This window comes from Panthera pardus, unplaced genomic scaffold (genome assembly GCF_024362965.1).
Source record: "Panthera pardus isolate Hobbes unplaced genomic scaffold, ASM2436296v1 HiC_scaffold_25, whole genome shotgun sequence".
NCBI classification, from domain to species: Eukaryota; Metazoa; Chordata; class Mammalia; order Carnivora; family Felidae; genus Panthera; species Panthera pardus.
In genome coordinates, this window is record NW_026526821.1 from 48,565,619 (window position 1) to 48,591,428 (window position 25,810).

A 25,810-nucleotide genomic window follows, 5' to 3' on the forward strand; every position below is an offset into this window, starting at 1 on the left:
AGGTTTGGCTTTTTTGTCTAATTTTTCCCCATGACCACCATGTGGGGTGGAGTTGAAGATGGCCTGCCCCAGTGGATAGGCACATGCTGTCTAATGGCTGAAGTCCTCACTATATACCCCACCCAACCAACTACTGCATAGACTGGTGTGTTTAGGTTATTCACCTCTGGTTAAAGGCATCAGAATTTCTTTCAAGTTTCATACAATTATCATGTGGAAGTGGGATTTGATTTGCTTTTGCATTTTTCCAGATCTATAACTGGTCTTCCAACGTTTTCCAAGAGCTCTTTACAGCTAAATCAGGGAGGCTTTTCAGAGAAGCAGTTACTCTAACAAAAGGATGGGCTAGCCTGTGAGGGAGTGTGTCCCTGTCCCCAAAGCTGGAATGTCACCCGCCAGGTCTGTTGGAGTGGGAAATCTGCTTTATGCAAGGCTTAGGACCATGACTTTTCCACCATAGAATCCCAGCCTCTGCCATTTTGGCTCTCAATCTTGCCCAGCTGTGTCAAAGCAGCCCTCTGAATGCATCCATGGCAGGTGCTGCTGCACTGTCTTAGTTGGGTATAGAGAGAGATAGGTCTGACCAATAGTGGTGGCATCTGGCACTTTGTACTTCAAAGTAAAAACCTTACTTACCTAGACAAAGACAATCATGCAATTATCCAACTCCAACTCACTAGGTAGGACAGAATGTAGTGGAATGTTTCTATGATGTCAGACCAAGTCCGTGGAAACATGAGGCCATGAGTCAGCAATAGGAGGTGATATTTTCCACATGTTTCATCAGGAACAATAGCATTGACTCAAGGCAGAGAAGCAGGATATGGAAATGTTTAGTAGAAAAACATCAGGAAAACCACTTCTATGGTCTGTTTCTGTGGTCTCTTTTGGGGGAAAAGACTTTTCCTATCTTATTAGCTTTATTAAAAATTATTTTATGTTTATTTGTTTTCGAAAGGTAGAGAGCGAGTCGGGGAGGGGCAGAGAGAGGGGGAGGCAGAGAATTCCAAGCAAGGTCTGCGCTGACAGCAGAGAGACCGATGCAGGGCTCGAACTCACAAACTGTGAAACCCATGACCTGACCCCAAGTTAACTGACTGAGCCACATAGGCACCCCCTTTATTAGCTTTTTAATGAATCAAACTTTTGTCTTTGTTGATCCGTTCTATTTAAACGTTCTATTTAAACTTTGTTTCTATCAAACTTTGTTGATCATTGAGTTCTACTTTTTTCTTTATTATATATTTTCTTATAATTTCACTGGACTTAACCCATGTCCTGTTCCTCACTCAAGCCAGCTTCTCTGCCAACCACAGCCCCTTACACACTGGCATCTTCACCACACATCTGCCTTTATCCTCAGTTCATGACCCTTCCCCTACTCCCTGTGGCCAGGCTCTTGTGTGTTCACTAGGCTTCTGTCCCCTTCACTGGCTCAGGAACACCACACCAGCAACTCTCACTTCTCTCCCTATGTCATCTTCTCCTCTCTCTGCCCCTTGCCCCACAGCATGCAAGCATGTAGTTCTTTCTTCTATGTTAGAGAAACTCTCTTGATGTCATCACCCTCCCCAGCCACCATCTCCTAATTCCATGACTCTCAGAGCAAGAATGTCACTCAGGATTCACTGCCTTCAGTCCCCACCCTCCTGTTTTCTCCTGAATCCACTCCAATGTACACAAACTTTTCTTCACGGATGGTCATGCTGCAAAAGATGATAGACAATGCCCACTCAGCACCTTACTTTACATTGCTGCATACATTGTTTTTGTGGTATATGAGTCAGCTGCCAATTGTTAAATATGAATGCTCCCTGGTTTGAGGATGTCCATGGGAAAAAGTAGCCAAGAAATCTAGGAACAACTTACTGCTTACTAAACATACATTTATTCTCATAGCAAATTAAACAATTAGTAGATCAAGCAATTAGGGTTAATTAAGCAGCCAAGCCATTATGTGAATTAACCAGGCAGAAAGGACCAATCACCTTTCCCCTGGGATTTCATCACATGGTCAAGCCCTCCAATGGCCCCAGTCTTCTGGTTATTTCCAGCTGATATGTCTTCATCCTCTTATGGTGAATGTCTTTATTCTGTCTCCTCTGTCAGCATGCCCTGTGGTCTGCTGAGAGATGTGGGCAGACCAAGGCTTATATTGATTAATATTTTGGTGGCAGGTTGGGTTTTACATCTAAGTGTCTGGCATGTTAGACAAACCTGCCCTCTACTGGTTGAAATCTATATCATCCTTATCAGTGTCTACCCTCCAAATAAACAAGAGTGTGTTTTCCATAAATATGTTGTTCTTCCAAGTTGCTGATATCTCAGCAGGTATTTATCTTTTATGGCCAACTAACCATATGCCCATCAGTGTCAAGGTGATATATGTAAACAGCATGTGCTCACCAGCTCTATGGTTCACAAATGTGTTTACAAAGACACAGGGGTGTCACATAGGATCACATGTAGATGTAAATTAAGCTGGGAGGATGTGGCATCATTTATATGGTTCACGTTTTTTATCACTATTGATCCATCCACCAATCCCACCCCCAAGTTTCCTGCCTTGCTTTCAGGGAGCTGTACTTTTTTGTTTTTCTTTTACCCTACTGCTGGCTTGTTCTCAGTCTGCTTTGCAGATTCTTTCTCATCAACTCAACTTCTTTGTGTTGTAGTACTGAGAGCTTAGTCTTGAGCCACTTCACAGTGCTATCTCTCCTCACTGAGTTGCCTGTTGCTTCCAATTCTTTGCTATAATTGTCAACTGTCTATTGTTTCCTTCCAAATATGGTTCCTTGAATAAGACCTCTTCCCTGAAATCCTGACTTGTATATTCAGCTACCTGTTATGTCCAGTGTGCATTCCAGATCTGTCCCTTGCCCTCTCTGTGCCTGCTCTGTCCACTGTTTCCTCCCCCATGAATGGCTTTCATGCTTGCAGCTGCTCCAGCCAAAATCTTGGAGTGATTAGTCACACTTGTCCTCTCTCATACCCATAGTTATTCTGTAGGCAAATGTAGATAGAGATCCAGATTCTGGCTGTTTCCCAAGGCCTCCATCACTACTGCCCAGGGCCAGGGAGCAGCATCCTTTTCCAGGAGGAAGTACAAACACCTCTGTTTGTACCACCTTTCCACCCTCCCCTCTGAAGCCATTCTAGTGTGGTCTTTCAAAAATGTAAATGCAAATTTTATGAGTTTGCTTCTCTGTTCAGAATCCCAATTCCAGGGTAAAGCTAAAGTCTCTCCCACTTCCTTCCACACCAAGTTACTCTCAACCTTCCCTTGGACCCCTTCCCACTCTGCTCCAGACCACTGCCTTTCTTCACAGCCTTTTTCTTTTTGCTGTCTCTGTGGAGAACATTCCCCCACCCTTGCCCCCTGGTGTCCTGGCTCCTAACCTTTCCCATGCAGGGCTTTGCTTCTCAGTGATGTTCCTTCCACCCACATCTCAGCTTTTTCTTCCTATGTTCCTTGCACTGGGTTTTCCTATAGCCCTTGCTTTCTAATGCTCTATGTGATTTACTGACTGATCTGTTTATTGTCAACTGGCACCCACTATCATGGTGGCTTCACAGGGACAGGATTTCTATCTTTCCTCCCTTCTGTATCCCCATGAAAGTGACAGTGTCTAGTGTAGAGTAAATGCTCAAAAATGTGAATTGAATAAATGAGGAGCACACTTAGCTGCCTGGGGTGATCCTTTCGAGACTTTTTTTTTGTGTACAAATATATTATCAAATAGAATCATTGTAGGTATAAGAGGTGAGTCTTTTAAAAACTGGCATTAACATCCATAAATGGCTATTCATCCTACAGAATGTGGTGTAGAGAGAAAACTGGTTTACATGAAACTGGCCCTGACTGATGGCAAATACCAAATTTTCAAGTGCTTTTCTGCCTAAGACCAGGAATTATATACTAAATTTCATACTATATTTTAGCATTTTTTTTTTTTGCTTATAGTCATGTGTAAAAGCCAAACTAGCTTATGTAGACAAACAAAATCCAGAATCTTGTCATATTTTCTTCTGCTAATTTCTAATACATTGCTTGGTAATTAGACTAATTAGTCTTATGGACTAAAGATTTCCAGGACACCCCTCTATTAAATTCTTGGCGGTCCAAAGAGTTTATCTAATACAAGAGATGGCCTCTGGAGTGTGGGTTTGGGGGTGGTAGCTGGTTTAATCTCTCTGCTATCAATAAAATCGATATGCTGTGGTTGAATCCAGTATCTATGGAGAAAACAGGGTCAGGAATCCTCCATAACAGCAGCAGTCCTTTCGGTGTCTGGGAGAGACACAACATCAGCTCAGGCAGAGGCAGATGGACTCAACATAGTCCAGTGAGTGATAGAGACTCAAAGTGTTACCATAGACACCATAAACAGTACCATGGATGTGAAGTGAATCCCTGTATATGGACTTTCATTTACATCCATGTTTGGGGGACAGGGAGTGCCTGGGCCAGTAGGGGCCACTGGGATGTGGGGCCCAATGCCTCCCCTTCGTGGATTGATTCTGATAGCACTTCACCTAACCTCGACATCTTTTCTGATGGTGCCATGTCCAGAGAGCATGCTTACCTTCTGTCACACAACTCTCAACCTGGACAAAGCCATTCCACACAAGGCATTGGACTTCACAGATGCCAGGAATCTGCATGATGTATGGAGGCAAAACCTATCCAGTGCCCTGATGAACACAAAAGAGCCCAAGACAGACTAGTGATCAGAAGCTTAAGGCTGTTTGCTTTCCACCTCATTGTGTTTTTTCTATAATTCTGACTGCTGTGAATGATTGTTTCCTTCATTTTAATGAGGACTAGAAAGCAGTTTGAGCAAATTCCATGAATCTATTCCTAGGCATAAAATGGAAGAAGAATCACTTTAATGAAGATTTTTAGTTTGTCATGGATCTAAAGCCGTGGTTCTTCAGGAAGCACTCTGGAAATTTGTGAGGCTGTCTTTGCTTGCCACAACAATTTCTGGAGCCTGGGTAGTGTTTAGTGGATGCAGGTCAGTGACAAAAATACCTTGAAATGCAAAGGATAGGTCCTGTGTTTGGCAGGATAACAAACACTAGCTGTCACAACAGAAAATGCTGAATTCTCAGGATCTTAGACATAGGCAAGTTTATTTCTCTCTCACGAGGAGCTCCATGAAGGTGTGGGGCCCACCTCCATCCTGGGCTCCCAGCTCACTTTAGGTTGCTCACTGGAGCAGGCAATAAGGGAGCAAAGGAGGTCCTCAGTGTCCTTTGCTTCAGTGCAGGCATCGAACAGATAAGTTCTGCTCATAGTGCCAGGGCCAAAGTTGCTCATTTACCAACAGCCTACTAACTTGGGAGATTGGCAATCCAGAGGGTCACAGGCAGGTTTTGGGAGACCACTTCTGCTGAAGTCTCCCACAGTGAGGGCTTATACCATATTTCAATGTCTTGCTGAAGACCCATGACTCTGAAAAGCCTAATTAGCTGTAGGCTAAAATTCATGGCATTTTACAAGCAAACACAAGTTAATTCTTGCCCAGTTTTAACACATACTGAAACATGAATCCTAAAATCAGGCAACTTTAGGGAAGATGACACTGTGTTTTGAAACTTTGTCAGAAGTTGGTCACCAGGTTGGAAATTTATGTCACTAGTGACAAAACTCTTTATATTTGGTTTTCAAATAAATATTGTTTATGGGTGTCATTTTGTTATTGTGTCCACAGTGATTTTGCATTTGGGTGCAAGCACCTGATTACTTATGCCCAAACAGTTATGTTTTGAAATACATATTATTGTTATTTATCCTTTATATTGTCATTAGATCATACTTTTAAAAAATTACACACATGAGCAAGCATGTTACCTATTGATTTCATTTCAAGATAGTAAAATGAGCACATTATATTTATATTAAAGGGGTGCACAGGTGGGATGAACTTGAGAAAAGGATTGCACCTGATATTTTAGTGTCAGTATGATAGAGAGACATAGAAGGATAAATGTACATTCAGGAAAAAATACACATTAAAGATGTATGCAAAACTTTCTTCTAAAGAAAATAAAGAAAGTTTCTTCTTCAAAACAAACTTTTGTGTTGAGTTCTGTCTTCGAGAATCCCAAGGACATGGAGCTTTATTCTGGGATGTTGTCTTTTGTCATGGTTTAGATGGACAAACTATGAGGATGGGTGCTCTGAGAGCCCATCTCGGTGCTGCTTGTTATGCATCCTTCAAGGTCCCAATTCTTGCTAAGCAAGGGGTTAGCTCAGTGATGGGCACATAAGTGTGCACAAAAATATTTATGGAATGCAAGGACAGATGTTTTCTCTCACACAGGTAGGATTCACAAGCCAAAGCAATGAGCTGATTTTTCAAGTTAAACAGATTCTTTCTTATATTTTTATATTTCTTTATCTCAGTGAAATTTTAGCTTAGACACAGAAAATATAGTAAGTTACCTGAAGTCCCACTAGTAAGTACAGATGTCATTTGTAGTTTTCACTACAGAGGAGCCCTATTTCTAGCATGCTGAATTCTGGACTGATGGGACTTCTTGTTTCTTTCTCATCCATGCTAGAATAAAGATGCTTATCTCTTCTTTACAACTTGTGCTGAACAGAACAATGAAGAGATCTAGCTGTCTGAGAGAAGGTCTAGGTTATAGATTCAGCTGCAACTTTTGGTTTGAAATTTCCTCTTTAGACTTATGGCTTAAAATTTGAAACATCAGGCAGAACAAGGAAGTAAAGAGTCTACGTAAGGGTAAAAAGGTGGCTGAATCTCATGTATTGAGGCTGATGTAACTTATGACTGGAAGTATTTCTCATGCCTTAACTTAGGTCAAGTTAACTTCTAGTTCAAAGACAGATCTAAGATGCCCACTTATCAAACTTCTTAGAATACAAGCTGGATGCTGCAGGCTAAGAGAAGCACCATCAGCAGCATGCATTGACGGAGTATAAGATGTGGAGGTGAGAGAAAGTGCTAGAAACTGCTTCAAGGATTGGAATGTACAGTAATAAAAAGCCACTCAATGCAAGATCAAGTATTGCTTCCTATCTTAATAGACTGAGCATGCACTGCATGATATTATTGAACAGTACTTGATACTTGTAGTTAGGATGTCATGTTGTTAGGAAAACATTGATTATACTCAGAATCCCTTAGCTAAGTAGGCAGATAAAGAAGCTGTATTTAGAAAGATTTTCATACAAATACTTAAATATGATTTTGTCATTAAAATTAAGTTTATATAATCTAGAATATTTAGTTCCCTGATGATGCTGGATATGATTTTTCTTGTTTCAGCTTTATTATTAATAAAATAAAAACTGGGCTGAGGACACCAGGCCTCCATCCTTGTCATATGACTGTGGCCTGAGTGAGATCCTTGAATTAGGTCTGGTGAAGGTGAGCTTGCTTACCTTATGATGGTAAGTCTGGTGGTGGCTGTGATGCAGTAGAGTGATAGATAGTTCTCTGAGTGAGCGAAGTGGTTAAATGGTAGTGTATCACCAGATCTCCTGGATCCCTTTGACTGGGTCTTGTGCCTCTTGCTTGTCTTGGCATCTGGCCACTGCACCTGCGGCTTTCTTCCAAGACTGCCACTGGCAATGGCACCCTCAGAGCAGACAGCCAGAAGTACTTTGAGGTCACATCCCCTGGGATGGCAGTAGTCCCTGTCTGACTAGTGTGGAAGTATGAAAAGCCAGCCCCTTTCCTTTGAAAAAGACAAACTCCAAAGTCTGATTAATGTTCCAGAGCTTCCTGCAGGATCAAGGTGAACCTGAGAGGTTTCCCAGAATTGCCTAGCATCACGCCCCTGCTTCTCTATCCTGCTTCCTCCCCACTCCTTCCTCGATGTTTAGAAGGTCCCTTCCTAATAAATCACTTCTGACGTTAATCTGTTACTTCTTAGTATGTGCTCCAGGGGAACCTGACTTCAGACAGGAGGGAAGTAGACAATTAACTGCAGTGTACAATTTATATTGTTACTCAAAAGGTGGGGTCATTTTTCCTGGTTTATTTTAATCAAGTTAAACCCCTAAAGATCAGTCTTAAACCCAGCATCTTGTCTCTTTTCTATAGAGCCAAGGATAGCTTGGATGAGGCATCTGGTGGAGGGTATAGAGAGCCTTGGCGATCCGCAGTTACCTGAGCCTGTCTGAGGGTCGTGGACCAGAGGTAGATCCACATGGCAGGTGGTGGACAGCTACAGGTGTCCTCATTTCAGGGTCAAGATAAATCTAATGGGTATGCAAGGCTATGCACTTAGGATTTTAAAGTTGAGTATTCTGATTTCTGATCATGTAACCTTACCGATAATAGTTGAAAATATATGCCTGTATGTGTGTGTGTGCGTGTGTGCATGTGTGTAGTGCACCAGTACACATGTGTGTACATGTGCAACTTTACTAATATTTACATTTTGAAGCACACAGGAGTAAGTAATGAGTGTGATAATAAGGATATTTATAAACATTCAATTTCTGTAATGATAATATTTTAGTGAGAGCAATAGGATCAAATATGCTTCAAAATTTTTGGAAAATTATTTGCAATTCTGTAACATAGCAATTTAAGAGCATGCTTTACATTGATTTATTTTGATATTTGGTTTCCAAGGCTGTCATAGCATAAAAAAATCCCTGAGCGATATAAAACATTGTTCATGCATTGTAAATCCGAATACTCACCTTTCAGTCCCATCTACCTATTATGCAAAGATGTTTGTTTTGCTGTAAACTTTCATCTTCCTTGTTGATTTTAGTGAATGACTTCATAACTCACAGAATCTTTACGTTTGGAAGATTTAAAAAAAACAAATCTGAATAGCATGCAGATGAGAACAATGTTGAGTGTCTAATCCAAGACATGATTCCATTGTTCTTAATAATACAATTACATGATGATGAAAATATTTTCAAATATTCATTTTAATGATGCTTTCTTCATATAGTGAGTTTGTTTTTAAAGGTGGCTTCTTTCTCCCGGCTTGTCAGTACTTCATGTTGACCTGAAAGGGATGAATTGAGTATGTTAAATTTTTTTTTTCAACGTTTTTATTTATTTTTGGGACAGAGAGAGACAGAGCATGAACGGGGGAGGGGCAGAGAGAGAGGGAGACACAGAATCGGAAACAGGCTCCAGGCTCCGAGCCATCAGCCCAGAGCCTGACGCGGGGCTCGAACTCACGGACCGCGAGATCGTGACCTGGCTGAAGTCGGACGCTTAACCGACTGCGCCACCCAGGCGCCCCAAGTATGTTAAATGGACTGAGGAAGGGCACTGCTGAGCACCAATAGGCAGCTAGGTTTGTGGTACTTTTCTTGTTAACAACAAAAGCCCATTGGTGCAGGGGATGCTTGTCAGAAGAGTAGGCTTTCACTGTCCCATTGTATGTCTTCCAGATTGTATACTCTTTCCCCAGATTGTACTCTTCAGATTGTGTACATAGTCCCAGGTGATACAAGAAAGGATGAGACAACAAAATCCTCTGGAGGGTCTGCTGTGAATCCTACCTTCCATCAAGCTGGAGAGAGGAGAAAACTTTGAATGGATGAAAGATTGCAGTTTTAGGTCAGCATGGATTAGGCTTTTATTGTACCTAAAAATAAGTCTGATGTAGTGGCTGAAAGTAACAGTAAAACTGTTGAAACTTCTTGAAATTTAATCAAGGAATGAAAGGAATCTGACAAAGCATGCTTCAGGGCAGAAATTAGAGCAAAAGCAATTTCCTATCAAGGCCTTACAGCATTCATCCCATTATATATACCATTTGCAATCATAAGTTTTGTGGAATATTTATTGTATGTCAGGAAATTCAAGACTTTACTCTTTCTCCCAAATTATTCTTTATGACAACACCCCAGTGATTCAGATTCATGTGGGTTGGACACTAAATTCTAAGAAATACTTTCTCAGAAGTTCAGGAAAGTCTAAGAAACCTGTAAACTATCCCATATTCCATCTGGATCTCAGCAGCCAGTCTGGCCCTGCTGCCACTAACTCTTTCAGAATTGGCTCCATTGTGAGCTATAGCAAAGCTGAGTGTGTGTTACACACTGTTCTTTTGGGTGGCAACTACTACAATAACCTTCCATGATTTCGTACTGCATCCTGAATCCTGGCTTCTAAAAGGCCCTCACTTACCATCAGGACAGGCAGTAATGAAGGGAGCCAGATAAGTAACATATAAATTCATTAGCAGACTCCAGGGCTGGCTGTGGATTGCACATCACTCTCACAGATGAATAAACATGGAATTAAATGGATTTCTCACATCACTTTTTCAAACTCTGGTTTCCTATTGAAATTTGTGCTTTATATGCCCTTTGTTTCTAACTTAGCCTGAAGATTTTAGGTTTTATTTTGGGACAGATTTCCAAGCAATTTAAACATTTACACACTGCAGTTTCTCTCTCTGAAGTGCTATAAACATTCAGCAGATTGAGAAATAAAATGACCCAATGCCTCACAGCAATGATTCCAAGAGGTAGTACAGGCCAGATATACATTTTATGGAGGCACCATTGTGAAAACAGCTAAGACATGACATGCTGATGTCACGCAGGAATTCAGGCCTTATTTGGGGGGCTAGTGTTATAATCACTAATGCCCCTAGTATTCTAATCTTAGCCTCCAGGGCAACTCAATTCTTCATGTTTAAATCTAAATTAAAAGTAGGTTGTCCAGTCACCTTACGTCTTCTCTCCAGCCCAACCTCTAACCACCACATCGCCAGACAAGAGTCACCATGATTGCCAGAAAGTGAGAGATTGGTTGGTCCTTTTCCTTGAAAAGGATCTCCTCCACGTCCAACCGCTTACTAATGACATCAACTATTTTCTCCAATGTTGTTCACATATGCATCTACAGTTTCACTAAGGGATACTCTTGCAGTGCTGTCATGGACACACACACACACACACACACACACACAGTATACTCAAAAGAGAGGATACTTTTTTAAAAAATTGCATTCAAGTTAGTTATCATATAGTGCAACAATGATTTCAGGAGTAGATTCCTTAATGCCCCTAACCCATTTAGCCCCACCCCCCTTCAGTAACCCATTGTTTGTTCTCCTTATATAAGAGTCTCTAATAATCTGTCCCCCTCACTGTCTTTATATTATTTTTGCTTCCCTTCCCTTCTGTTCATCTGTTTTGTATCTTAAAGTCCTCATATGAGTGAAGCCAGATGATAATTTGCCTTTCTCTGACTAATTTCGCTTAGCATAATACCCTCTATTTCCATCCACGTAGTTGCAAAAGGTAATATTTCATTCTTTTTGATTGCTGAGTAATACTCCATTGTGTGTATATATATATATTATATTATATTATATTATATTATATTATATACATACACATATATATACATATGAATACCACATCTTCTTTATCCATTCAACCATTGATGGACATTCGGCCTCTTTCCATACTTTGGCTATTGTTGATAGTGCTGCTATAAACATTGGGATGCCTGTGCCCCTTCGAAACAGCACACCTATATCCCTTGGATAAATACCTAATAGTGCAATTGCTGGGTCATAGGGTAGTTGTATTTTTAATTTTTTGAGGAACCTCCATACTGTTTTCCAGAGTGGCTACACCAGTTTGCATTCCCACCAGCAGTGCAAACGAGATCCTCTCTCTCTGCATCCTCCCCAACATCTGTTGTTGCCAGAGTTGTTAATGTTAGCCCTTCTGACAGGTGTGAAGTGATATCTCGTTGTGGTTTTGATTTGTAATTTCCAGATGATGAGTGATGTTGAGCATTTTTTCACCTGTCATTTGGCCATCTAGATGTCTTCTTTGGAGAAGTGTCTATTCATGCCTTCTGCCCATTTCTTCACTGGATTATTTGTTTTTTGGATGTTGAGTTTGATAAGTTTTTAATAAATTTTGGATACTAACCCTTTACATGATACGTTGTTTGAAAATATCTTCTCCCATTCTGTCAGTTGCCTTTTTGTTTTGCTGATTATTTCCTTCATTGTTCAGAAGCTTTTTATTTTGATGAGGTCCTAATAGTTCATTTTTGCTTTTGTTTCCCTTGCTTCCAGACACATGTTGAGTAAGAAGTTGCTGTGGCCAAGATCAAAGAGGTTTTTGCCTGCTTTCTCCCTTTTTATTTCCCTGATGATGAGTGATGTTGAGCATTTTTTTCATGTGTCGGTTGGCCATATGGATGTCTTCTTTGGAGAAGTGTCTATTAATGTCTTTTGCCCATTTCTTCACTGGATTATTAGTTTTTTGGGGTGTTGAGTTTGATAAGTTCTTTATAGATTTTGGATACTAACCCTTTATCTGATATGTCATTTGCAAATATCTTCTCCCATTCTGTCGGTTGTCTTTCAGTTTTGCTGATTGTTTCCTTCACTGTGCAGAAGCTTTTAATTTTGATGAGGTCCCAGTAGTTCATTTTTGCTTTTGTTTCCCTTGTCTCTGGAGACATGTTAAGTAAGAAATTGCTGCGGGCAAGATCAAAGAGGTTTTTGCCTGCTTTCTCCTCTAAGATTTTGAGGCTTCCTGTGTTACATTTAAGCCTTTCATCAATTTTGAGTTTATTTTGTGTATGGTGTAAGAAAGTGGTCCAGGTTCATTTTTCTGCATGTCACTGTCCAGTTTTCCCATCACCACTTGCTGAAGAGGCTGGCTTTATTCCAGTGGATATTCTTTCCTGCTTTGTCAAAGATTAGTTGGCCATAAGTTTGTGGGTCCATTTCTGGGTTTTCTATTCTGTTCTATTAATGTGAGTGTTTGTTTTGACGCCATTATCATATTGTCTTGATGATTATAGCTTTGTAATACAGCTTGAAGTCTGGGATTGTGATGCCTCCTGCTTTGGCTTTTGGTTTTCTTTTTCAAGATTGCTTTGGCTATTCAGGGTCTTTTCTGGTTCCATACAAATTTAAGGATTGCTTGTTCTAGCTCTGTGAAGAATGCTGGTATTATTTTGATAGGGATTACATTCAATATGCAGATTGCTTTTGGTAGTATTGACATTTTAACAATATTTGTTCTTCCTATCCAGGAGCATGGAATCCTTTTCCACTTTTTTGTGTCTTCTTCAATTTCTTTCCCAGGATTTCTATAGTTTTCAGTGTATAGGTTTTTCACCTCTTTGGTTGGATTTATTCCTAGGTATTTTATGTTTTTTTAGTGCAATTGTAAATGGGATCGATTCCTTGGTTTCTCTTTCTGTTGCCTCAATATTGGTGTATAGGAATGCAGCTGATTTCTGTGCATTGATTTTATATCCTGCAACTTTGCCGAATTCATGAATCAGCTTTAGCAGTTTTTTGGTGGAATCTTTTGGGTTTTCCATATACAGAATCATGTCATCTGCGAAGAGTGAGAGTTTGACCTCCTCCTGGCCGATTTGGATGCCTTTTATTTCTTTGTGTTGTCTGATTGCAGAGGCTAAGACTTCCAATACTATGTTGAATAACAGTGGTGAGAGTGGACATCCCTGTCTTGTTCCTGACCTTAGGGGGAAAGGTCTCAGTTTTTCCCCATTGAGGATGATATTAGCGTTGGATCTTTCATATATGGCTTTTATGATCTCGAGGGATGTTCCTTCTATACCTACTTTCTTGAGGGCTTTATCAAGAAACGATGCTGTATTTTGTCAAATGCTTTCTCTGCATCTATTGAGAGGATCATGTGGTTTTGTTCTTTCTTTTACTGATGTGATGAATCACATTGATTTTGTGTGTGTGTGTGTGGATATTGAACCAGACCTGCATCCCAGGTATAAATACCACTTGGTCGTGGTGAATAAATTTTTTAATGAATTGTTGGATTCGGCTGGCTAATATCTTGTTGAAGATTTTTGCATCCATGTTCATCAGGGAAATTGGTCTATAGTTCTCCTTTTCAGTGGGGTCTTTTTCTGGTTTTGGAATCAAGGTAACGCTGGCTTCATAGAAAGAGTTTGGAAGTTTTCCTTCCATTTCTATTTTTTGGAAGAGCCTCAAGAGAATAGGTGTTAACTCTTCCTTAAATGTTTGGTGGAATTATTCTGGAAAGCCATCTGGCCCTGGACTCTTGTTTTTGGCAGATTTTTGATTACTAATTCAATTTATTTACTGGTTATGGGTCTGTTCAAATTTTCTATTTCTTTCTATTTCACTTTTGGTAGTGTATATGTTTCTAGGAATTTTTCCATTTCTTCTAGATTGCTCATTTTATTGGTGTATAATTGCTCATAATATTCTGTTATTTCTTTTTTTATTTCTGCTCTGTTGGTGTGATTTTTCCTCTTTCATTCTTGATTGTATTTACTTGGGTTCTTTCATTTTCTTTTTGATCAAGCTGGCTAGTGGTTAATCAATTTTGTTAACTCTTTCCAAGAACCAGCTTCTGGTTTCATTGATCTGTTGTATTGTTTTTTGGCGTTTTTTTGTTTTGTTTTGTTTTGTTTTGTTTTGTTTTGTTTTTGGTTTGATAGCATTGATTTCTGCTCTATTTTTTTATTTCCTGTCTTCTGCTTTTTTTTTATTTTATTTGCTGCTCTTTTTCCATCTTTTTAAGGTTTAAGGTTAAGTTGTGTATCTGAGACCTTTCTTCCCTCTTTAGGAAGGCCTGGATTTCTATATACTTCCTTCTTATGACCACCTTTGCTGAGTTCCAGAAGTTTTGGGCTGTGATGTTATCATTTTAATTGTTTTTCATGTACTTTTTATTTTCCTTTTTAACTTATTGGTTAGCCCATTCATTCTTTAGTAGGATCATCTTTAGTCTCCAAGTATTTGTTATCTTTGTTATCTGTGAAAATATTACAAATATTTTCTTGTGGTTCATTTTGTGTTTCACAGCCTTGGTCTGAGAGTATGCACGGTATGATCTTGATCTTTTTGTGCTTGGTGAGAGCTGATTTGTGTCCCAGTATGTGATCTATTCTGAGAACATTCCATGTGCACTGGAAAATAATGTATATTCCATTGCTTTAGGATGAAATGTCCTAAATTTATCTGTTAAGTCCATCTGGTTCAGTGTGTCATTCAAAGCCATTGTTTCCTTTTTGATTTTCTGATTAGATGATCTGTCCATTGTTGTAAGTGGGGTGTTGAAGTCCCCTACTGTTATGGTATTATTGTCAATGAGTTTCTTTATGTTTGTGATTAATTGATTTATATATTTGGGTTCCTCCACATTTGGAGCATAAATGTTACAACTGTTAAGTCTTCTTGGTGGAGAGACCCCTTATATGATATAATGCCCTTCTTCATCTCTTATTACAGCCTTTATTTTAAAGTCTAGATTGTCTGATATAAGTATGGCTGCTTCAGCTTTCTTTTGTTGACAAATAGCATGATAGATGGTTCTCCATCCCCTCACTTCCAATCTGAATGTGTCTTTAGGTCTAAAGTGGGTCTCTTGTAGACAGCATATAGATGGATCTTGTTTTCTTATCCATTCTGTTACCCTATGTCTTTTTATTGGAGCATTGAGTCCACTGACATTTAGAGTGAGTAGTGAAAGATATGAATTTATTTCCATTATATTTGAAGTTTTCTGCTGGTGTTCTCAGGTCGTTTCTAGTCTCTGTTGCTTTTGGTCTTTTTTTTTTTTTTTCTCTTTTCTTACCTCAGAGAATCCATCTTAAAATTTCTTGCAGGGCTGATTTAGTGGTCACAAACTCCTTTAATTTTTGTTTGGGAAACTTTTAATCTCTCCTCTTTTTTGAATGACAGTCTTGCTGGATAAAGAATTCTTGGCTGTATATTTTTATGATTCAACACACTGAATATATCCTGCTACTCTTTTCTGGCCTGCCAAGTTCCTGTGGATAGGTCTGTTGCAAACCTGATCTGTCTTCCCTTGTAGGTTAAGGACTGTTTTTCACTTGCTGCTTTCATGGTTATTTCCTTGCCTGAGTATTTTGGGAATTTGACTATGATATGCCTTGTTGGTGGTCTGTTTTTGTTGAATCTAATGGTAGTCCTCTGTGCTTCCTGGATATTGATGTGTGTGTCTTTCCCCAGGTTAAGGAAGTTTTCTGCTATGATTTGCTCACATAAATCTTCTACCCCTTTTTCTCTGTCTTCATCTTCTGGGACCCCTATGATTCTGATGTTGTTCCTTTTTAACGAGTCACTGATTTCTCTAATTCTTAAATTGTGCTCTTTTGCTGTAGTCTCCCTCTTTTTTTCTGCTTCATTATTCTCCAGAAGTTTGTCCTCTATGTCACTGATTCGCTGCTCTGCCTCATCCATTCCTGCCACTGTGTCATCCATTTGAGATTACAGCTCAGTTTTAGCATTTTTAATTTCATCCTCACTAGCTTTTACTTCTTTTGTCTCTGCAGAGAGGGATTCTAATCTATTTTCAACCCCAGTTAGTATTCTTAGTATCATGATTCTAAATTCTGGTTCAGACATCTTACTTGTATCTGTGTTGATTAAGTCCCTGGCTGTTATTTCTTCCCGCTCTTTCTTTTAGGGTCAATTTCTTCATTTCATCCTTTTGAAGGGAGAAAAGGAATTAATATGGTAAAAAAATTAAAATTAAAAAATTAAAAACGATACACATACATGTACAAAATCAAATAAATGATGCTTGATTATAGGTGTGTTTTGTACTGGTTTTTGAAAAGAGGTTGATAGATTAGAGAAAAGGGGGAATTAAAAAAAAAGGCAAACATTTAAAAATTTGAAAAAATGATACAACGAAATAGAACAAAATGAAATAATGGAAGTAAAATAGAATAGGAAAAATTTACAAAAATATAGTAGAAAAATGATATAAAAATATTTTTAATAAAAATTTAAAATAAAAATATTTTTTTTCTTTCTGTATTCAAGAAAAAAGAAAAGAAGAAAAAAAGAAGAAGAAAAGGAAAAGAAAATAAAAGAAAATTGAATAAATGGACCAGCAAATAGACCAAACTAAAAATGAAATTTCATTGTTTTCCCCTAGATGTGGAACTACAAAGCAAATTATAGTCCATAAGGTAAGCAGGCGGAGTGACTTGTGGTGCTCCTGAAGAGTGAGGTTTGTCCAGTTGGGCATGACTTAGTGTAATAGTTCCTTTCTCCACTTGATGGTGCTGCTTATCTCACTGAGGTGGATTGTTGTGGCACTTGTAGATGTGTATGCGTATGCTCAGAAGGAGTGAAAATCGTGTCACCCAGCTACCCAGTCTCTAGTATTGGAACTCTGTTCTCTCTGATCAGCTAACGCACACCTGTCCTTTGTCTCCAGCTTCTATCCACTCCCTGCTTTTACACTGCCCGTGACCAAGCTGTCAGGTTGCCAGGCAGCAAGCTTTATCCCAGATGTGGTTGTGTTTCCCAACCCCTCACTTCTGAGGGACTGTGGTTTTATGCCATTCAGACCTTCTGGGGGAGGGTCTTACCAAGCAATGGTTGAGTGCTGACCATACCCAGGAACGTTCCCGGGACCATACTGCTGACCATGCCCAGAGACTGAAGCTGGGTGTCAGCCCCAGAAAATGTTCACACAACCATGTAGCAGCAGCATTTCTGGGATTATGGAGAATCACAACACACATCTGACACCAGGCTTTACCCTTAGCGACCTTGTTCCAGCACCAGCAAATGTGATTGTTCTCCAGGGTCTGCTGGCACCTCTGCTTGTGGGGGATTCTCACAGCCTCTACCAAATGTCCTCCCAGCAGGGGAATGGCCTCTCCCTGTGTGGCCCAAGGACTGCCTGGACTTCACTCTGCTCCTGGGGATTCGTCTTTCCTACCAGAGTACTTCCAGGTATCAAGCTGTGGAATTTCAGACTCTGCACTCCTCCTGTTTATAGAGTCTTAGTGGAATTTAAACCCTCTCTTTTATCCTTTCTCCCTTTTTAGTTCAGTCCCTGCAGCTGTTTCCATTTTTCCACTTTCCCCACAGGTGCATTTTGGATGTTGCTTTTCCCATACTCTCCCCCATCTCTGTCCTCTCTCTGCAAGCAGAAACAGCTCCCTGCCCTCCGAGGCTTCTCTCTCTCCCAGTTCACCTCTCTGCGCCATATACCTGCTGATTTCTGTGGTTCAGGTTGTGAAGATTGTTGTGTTAATCCTCAAATCCATTTTCTAGGTGTGTAGGATGGTTTAATGTTTATCTGGCCGTATTTCATGGACCGGAGATGCAAAAAAAAAAACTTCCATGCTCTTCTGCCATCTTGGCTCCTCCCCAGGAGAGAATACATTTTGAGCAAAGGCACATTCTGGGATCTCAACTGAACACCTGCTCATTTTTTTATAATTCCTTATTGCAAACTTCTTAATGTTATCATCTCCACCCCAGATGATGAGGGATCCTTCAGCACTTCCTTCAGCTCTGATCAGTACCACAGGTATTACAGTTGCTGGAAATATTTGTTAGGGACATATTTGACCTATATTTGGGAGGAAGAAACATTTCAGTTGTTGACAGTCCCTTCTCCACACAGTCTGGTCTCTTGTTTTCTGTTTTCACAGATACTCAAGGAAGGGGATGCCTCTATGAATAAAGGTGCTGATATCTAATGATACAACCCATTCCAGGTGCTGGGCTGACCAGGTTACATGCATGGACTTATTTAGTCTTCAAACTAACCCTATAATGGGTATATGACTTTTGGATAAGAATGTGAAGGCTTTGGCTTGCCCAAAGTCACACAGCTGATCAGAAACAGAGACATCCTTGAGCCAGAGCCGCTTGACTCCAATGTCTCTGGCAGTGTAAGGTGTTTGGGTGTTTTCCTTCAATTCCCTTGCTCCATCCCTGGGTAGAGTCCTATTGAACAATAAAAATTTGCTAGATAACAATGTAACCAACATAACAACACTTTTGGAGTCTGTTATTGTTAATGGTTGCTCTGTGGAGTCAAGCTAGTTTTCTAACATTAAGCAAAGGTTTCTATACATTATGGAAAATAAATTATTGTGTGCATCAATTGAATGCTATTCTTTGTTGCAGACTATCTTGGTGCCCAATCCATAAGCCTAGCACTCACTGTTCCCATCTACACAGACCAGATGGTTTCCACTGCCCTCACCTTCTACTATTCACCTGAGGGGAGGTGTAGGCCACCTGCCAGTGTAAGCATGAGCAAGGATGCCAAGGATCCAGAGCACCTGAGAGCAGTCATCAACTAATGGCTAACAGGGCTTAATGGACATAGATGCCACTTCTCCTGACCTTCAGTTGCAATAACGTGGAGACTACCCTGTCTCTTAGAGGTCCCCATAAGATTTTCTATCCCTTAATCAGTAAGGATTCTCATCCCTGACTCCCCAAAAGTGCCTCCTGAAGTCACTACCTGCACTCCATCTGTTACTACACCTGTCTGGGGGAACCCAACCTAAGATACCAGCTACTGATGGGATAGGACCACACTTTAGTTTTGGGGCTGATAACATGAGGAATAAAAGCACTCCAGCTTTCCTGTGTCTGTGCAGGCATTCTTAAGGCTCAGGTTCAAAGCTCTGACAGGACATTATTCAAAGAACAATGGTCTGGGGTGTGGAGGGGATATCTAAATTAATTTGGCAGACACCAGAGTGGACAAGAGAGTTCAGGGCCAGGCAGTGCTTCAGGTTCTTAAATGAAGAGAGCTTCTCTCTCAATCTCTCTCTTTTCTTCCCCTGTCTCCTTCTGTTTCCACCTTCTCTCTCTCCCTACCACCCTGACTTTCTCTCTATCAGCTGAGGCAGGATTTGTGAGTTCATTCATCTTTCTTATAAGAAGCCATACTACTTGTTTTTTTTTCTTGCATGGACCATTACACATTTAGATTCTCTCCCTAAAACACAAAATATTACATTAGAAAAATGATAGTGTGTTTCTAATAAAGGAAGACAGATTAGACAATTTCCTACATAAGTAAAAGCTACTGTGAATGTTTGCCTTCCCCTCTTTCCAGGATCCGTGTTCTTTGTCCTATCTTGCCTTTGACATTGATAAGGTTTTTGGGTTGCTCAAGCAAGTACTTTGGTGCTCCTTGTAAAACCCAGGGCACTTAATCCTAACTTGTTCAATACTACAAATCTATACACATCATTTAGGTATAATTTTGTAACTGACATGTTGAGTCTCATCCTTTGAACTAATTGTTAGTGTAATCACTTTCTAGTAAATCCTGAATAGAAGAGGGATGTGATACAGCACTTTGCAGCCTGATATTCAAACAGGAAGTCACAAAGTCAGTTCAAAAATCTTTTGAAATTAAAAATAGATCTACCCTTTGACTCAGGAATAACACTGGTAGGAATTTACTGAAAGGATACAGGAGTGCTGATGCATAGGGGCACTTGTACCCCAATGTTTATAACAGCACTTTCAACAATAGCCAAGTTATGGAAAGAGCCTAAATGTCCATCAAGTGATGAATGGATAAAGAAATTGTGGTTTATATACACAATGGAATACTACTTGGCAATGAGAAAGAATGAAATTTGGCCTTTTGTAGCAACATGGATGGAACTGGAGAGTGTTATGTTAAGTGAAATAAGTCATACAGAGAAAGACAGATACCATATGTTTTCACTCTTATGTGGGTCCTGAGAAACTTAACAGAAGACCAACGGGGAGGGGAAAGAAAAAAAAAAGGTTAGAGAGGGAGGGAGCCAAAACATAAGACTCTTAGAAACTGAGAACAAATGGCGGGTGGGAGGGAGGGGAGGGTGGGTGATGGGTATTGAGGAGGGCACCTGTTGGGATGAGTTCTGTGTGTTGTATGGAAACCAATTTTACAATAAATTTCATATTAAAGAAAAGTTAAAAACACAAACAAAAATCTTTTGATGAAAAGAAAAAGTAGAACCAGAGAAAACATCTAGTGATAAAGCAGAAGTGCTTGGTACAATGTCAAAAATTCAGGGATGGAACTACCACCTTGTCCCTCATGAGCATGTGGCCTTGAGCAAATCATGCCATGTTTTGGTGTCTTGATCCCTCAATTGCGACCAGAGTAGATTGAAAATTCTAAGGTTTGCTTAACTCAGTAAATTCATGTTTCTTCAAAGCTCTGTAAGCTCAAACTTCCTCTTTTGGGAGAACCTTGATATTCCTTCCTTCTTTAATGATATTTTAAATTCCAAAACAAATAGAAGGTTGTTGAGTATTGACTTAAGTTCTGAAGCATAGTTATTGTGCAATGCCCAGGGTGTGGGATTCAGGTGAAGCTGCTGCTCCTCTGTGCCTCACATCTCCACATCTGGGCAGGATGAAGGTGCAGGGTCAGGTAGGTGACTCACTCTTATTTATGGAACACATTAGCCTGGCCTACACACTCTTGGGCCTGTTGCCATGGTGATGGAGGAGGTGTTCTGGGACACTAGCCATGTGGCACTGAAGGGAACAGGATATGTGATAGGAGCTGAACAAATGTGTTCCCAGCAGTGGGTTCACCTTTCTATTTTGAGCCTCCTTTCAGGGATTAGTTTCAATTAAAAAAATGGATATTCTAGAAACTTTTGTTCTTGCAAATGCCAAGAGCAATCAGTTCACCTCAAAGCATGCCTACATAAAGAAGGGCTAGCAACAGAACCCACTTCCTGCCACTCCTCCCTCACTCTGGCTTGGAGCTCCTTGCTTGGATCTGGCCCCCAGGGCCTTAGCCATGGACAGTAGAGTATCTCTAGGGCAAAAATCCTTATCTGACCCTGCTTCTGACAGACAGAAGAAAGAAAGGTTCTCTGGGGGAAGTTGCTGCTGGGCAGGGCCATGATTCATTCAGTGGTTGGGTATGATTCACATATTAGAACAGGGGAGCTACCAATTAACTGTTTCCAACAACAACTGCTGTGGGTGAAAAATAAAGGAATTTACCACATTTGGAGTTTCTGCCTTCTCCTCAGCATGCTACAAGACTATAGGATATGTAATAAAGTCCAGAGCTCAGGTGGTCTGTAGCCTATACTCTACCTATAAGTCTTGGATGAGAGTCCCAGAGGTTTGAGAAGTAGCAAGAAGTTGGAGACTTATGGAATCTGCACTGAATCCTTCTCTGTCATGGAATGTGTAACTCTACAGAGGAACAATGGACCTCAACAATAAGTGAGCTGACAGATACAGAGACTTTTCTTACCTTCAGAATGCAACTTTAGCATAAATCCAGTGTCACAGTGTCTCCCCTTTCCTGCCTGTGTTGCCATAGGGAGCATCCACATTTCACCCCCAAGATGGTGTGACAGCCATGGCGAAATGATGCACTAGGCAACACGAGCACCATCACTCACATGCTGGCAACCCCATTAGCCTCTCACGAATGTCTGAGCTTGGCCATCTGAGCACTTTCTCAGAAGCCTGCTTCCTGCACCCATGTAGGCACCTGAAGCTTATGAGATGCACAGGGAAGTCTGTAATGTGAGGCTGATCTAAGGATCTTTTTGTCCAAAGATATTTTCCTCCATTTCATTTCACTAGTATTCTTGTATAGCACACCAGCAAGACATCACTTGGGTCCAGATCTTGCATGCTGGGACAGAAGGCAGGGCTCTGAAATGCAGGAAGAGCACTGTGAATTTTAAGATGAAACTTGTCACTACTAGGTCAATCTTTCTGTGGAAATTAAAGAGCCTGAGTAAAATCTTCTGACTCACAGTTTTCTCATCTATGCAAAGGCAGATTCAAAATATTTTACACAAGATAATATTTTTTTTTGTCCATCAGGCATTCTCATCATATGAACAAATGAGAATTTAATTCATAAACATAGACCATGCCTGAACTAGTTATGATTACGAAATATTGGAAATCAGCTGTTCCAGTCCCTTCTGTTGGTCAACAAAAATTATCAATATTTTAAAATACTCCAAGAGATCTTGTTTTGAACCATGTAGCTTTCTGGTGAAATGCCAAGATGAGTTAGTTGTGAAATGTATTCCAAAGTACTTAAAGGAATTGTCTTTCTGTGTTATTATTGATTATAAAATAAAATTTGAGGGTCATTCTGAAAAATCTTTGATTTTAGTTTTAGTACAATTGAATGGAGGTCTTTCACTTTGACAACATTAGATAGAAAAATGAATAGCTGATTAGTATAACTTTTTATGACAAATAAACCCTTTCAAGAACTTAAGAAAGGATCCCCGCTTATCTGCTTTCCATAGTTGGAAAACATGCAGCCACATCACTTAATAGGGACATTTAAGATATATGCACATGCAGTGAGAGACCAAACCCATCTAGATCATCTTTACTTTTATCTGATAAGCTTGAAGAGAATTCCAGAGCAACCAAGGCATTAAGGTGCCTTTTCCACAGCAAGCAGAGAGGAGGTCAAAATCGGCCTATAATCACTTATTATTCTTTGTTACTGTGGAGCAGTAGTATGTTGCTACCTGGCATCTTGGGTAACTTACTCTTTTTGTTTTTAATGAACTTCACTGTGAGAGAAGAGGAGCATGGACTCAATAAGTTGTAGTCAGCTGTCCTGAGTACGATGCAAACATGCAAAGAAAACTTTCTGGTTAACTATTTGAATATGAACATCGTTTTTGCTGACCTCTCCCACTAGAATCATGCACAGTAAATAATATCTTGATGTCTCCAAATCTATCCAGGTCATAAAGTATAAAGTTTGCCTCAAAGGCCCAATCACAGTTGTCCCACTATCTGACAACATCCAATCCAGATAAACTCCAGCTTCCTGGCCTGTCTTCAGCTCACCATTCCAGATTCCATCACAAGCTTCTCCAGGCACCCTCTTACTGATATGTGCTACGTCCTCCCTGCCCTATGGTCTCCTCAGCTGCAGCAGGTAATAAACTTGACTGTGACTCCATTGTGGTCCTGGTGGTCTCTCACTGGAGGGCATGGACAGAGTCAGCCTGCAATGATGCTTTGAAGACTTTGGGGAAAAGGAGTGACTAACTCAGGAGTCAGGACCTAAGTATGGTGAGGGGAGCAGTCAGAAAGGAAGCTTAAAATGTCAGGTGGAGGAACACTCAAGATGCTTGAGACCACTGGGAAGGAATGCCATGGTTGATTAAGCATCCCTTATTTATGTTGTCAAATCTCCAAATGCTCCCTTGTACATGAGAGTTCAACAATTACTTACTAATGAATGAGAGTCATCAAATAAAATAATTGGTCTTGTACCTGAGAGATAATATTTTCTGACAATAATATAGCTGATGTGTGTCCCTCAGTACAGTCCTTCTGGTCTCCAAAGGGTTCCCTTTGATTGGATCACATACAGGAGCTCCTGATATTTTTAAAGCTCTCAAGTTGAACTCTGCTTGGGGTCATCACTGCACTCTGATAAGTAATTTCCCCAGGGATGTCACTGGACAATAAAACCAAATTACATGTCTACAAACTTTCCATTTTGTCCTGGAAAAGTACAGAGGGATGCATCATCTTCTGTAGGGTCTTATGAGCTAACAGAAGAAATGTTAAAGTATCATCCCTGTCTGTTAGTGAGGGAAAATCGTCCTGTCAAAAAATTCCATGGGATTTCTCATTACTTTTCTAGAGCTTTAGAACAAAGTTTCTATCAATTTATTTGATGTTCAATTTACAACAAAATCTATTGCTGAGAGGACATGGGGGAAGGAACATCTCACCTATGGCTGATGGAAACATGATTGTTAAATTGTTTTTGTTGACTTTTAACTTACAAAAATTCAATGGCTCAGAAATTGTGCTCCTGGGAACCCATATCATAGAAATGACACTACCAGGTGACAGAGATAGTTTATGTTTAAGGTTATGTTATTGTGGCTTGGTGTTTAATGGTAATTCTTTGAAATAAAGCACTTCCAATAATGGGGGAATAATAGAATAAATGATGGTTTATCACACTGCAAAATTACAGAGTACTTAAAGTGAAACAAAAAGTATAGAAGAGTTTCATCCACGTAGAGGAGTCTTCATGAAGTATTATTGAGAGAAGTTCACAAAATTCAAATCAACATGTATCAGGTGGCAACTGAGGGCCAAGGCCTTCTACATGGACAAGTGTTTATGTGGGAACACACAGTCACATTGTTTGTGTAACTTTGTGTGTGCCTGTGTATGTGATGATCACATGGACCTGGGAAATCTTTACAAGAGCCATGTGAGATTGAGGAGTTATAAGTAAAATAGGAGAAAAAGAGGTGAAACACATTAAAATAAAGAAAAACAAACACAAAAGTTGTACTTTAAAAATTTTAAATGTATGACGTGAACCATTTCAATTAAATTGTGTGTATGTAGAAATAGTGACTTCCACAGTCACTCACTAACGGGATATCCATGTCACATTGTCAAGTAAGAGCAATTACATGATAAACTATGATATATTTGGTTAAAAACAAATGGACACCCCCAAATAGCCAAACTGCTCTTGGGAAAGAATAAAGCTGGAAGTCTCACCCTTACTAATATCAAAACTTACTGCAAAATTGCAATAATCAAAATAGCGTGGACTGACATAAAGACAGATACATAAGCCAATGGAACAGAACAGAGAAATAAACCCTCATATATATGGTCAAATAATTTTCAACAGAATGCAAAGACCATTCAATGGGGGAAAGGACAGTCTTTTCAACAAATGGTGCTGAAAAAATTAGATATCCATGTGGAAAATAATAACATTGGGCCTTGCATTATACATTATACAACAATTAACTGAAGACCTACATGTAAGAGGCAAAAGTATAGAACTCTTAGAAGAGTAGCACCTGGGTGGCTCAGTTGGTTAAGTGTCAGACTTTGGCTCAGGTCATGATCTCACAGTTTGTGAGTTTGAGCCTGGCATTGGGCTCTGTGCTGATAGCTTGGAGCCTAGACCCTGCTTTGGATTCTGTGTCTCCCTCCCTCTCTGACTTTCCCCTGCTCACACTCTGTCTTTCTCTCTCAAAAATAAATAAAC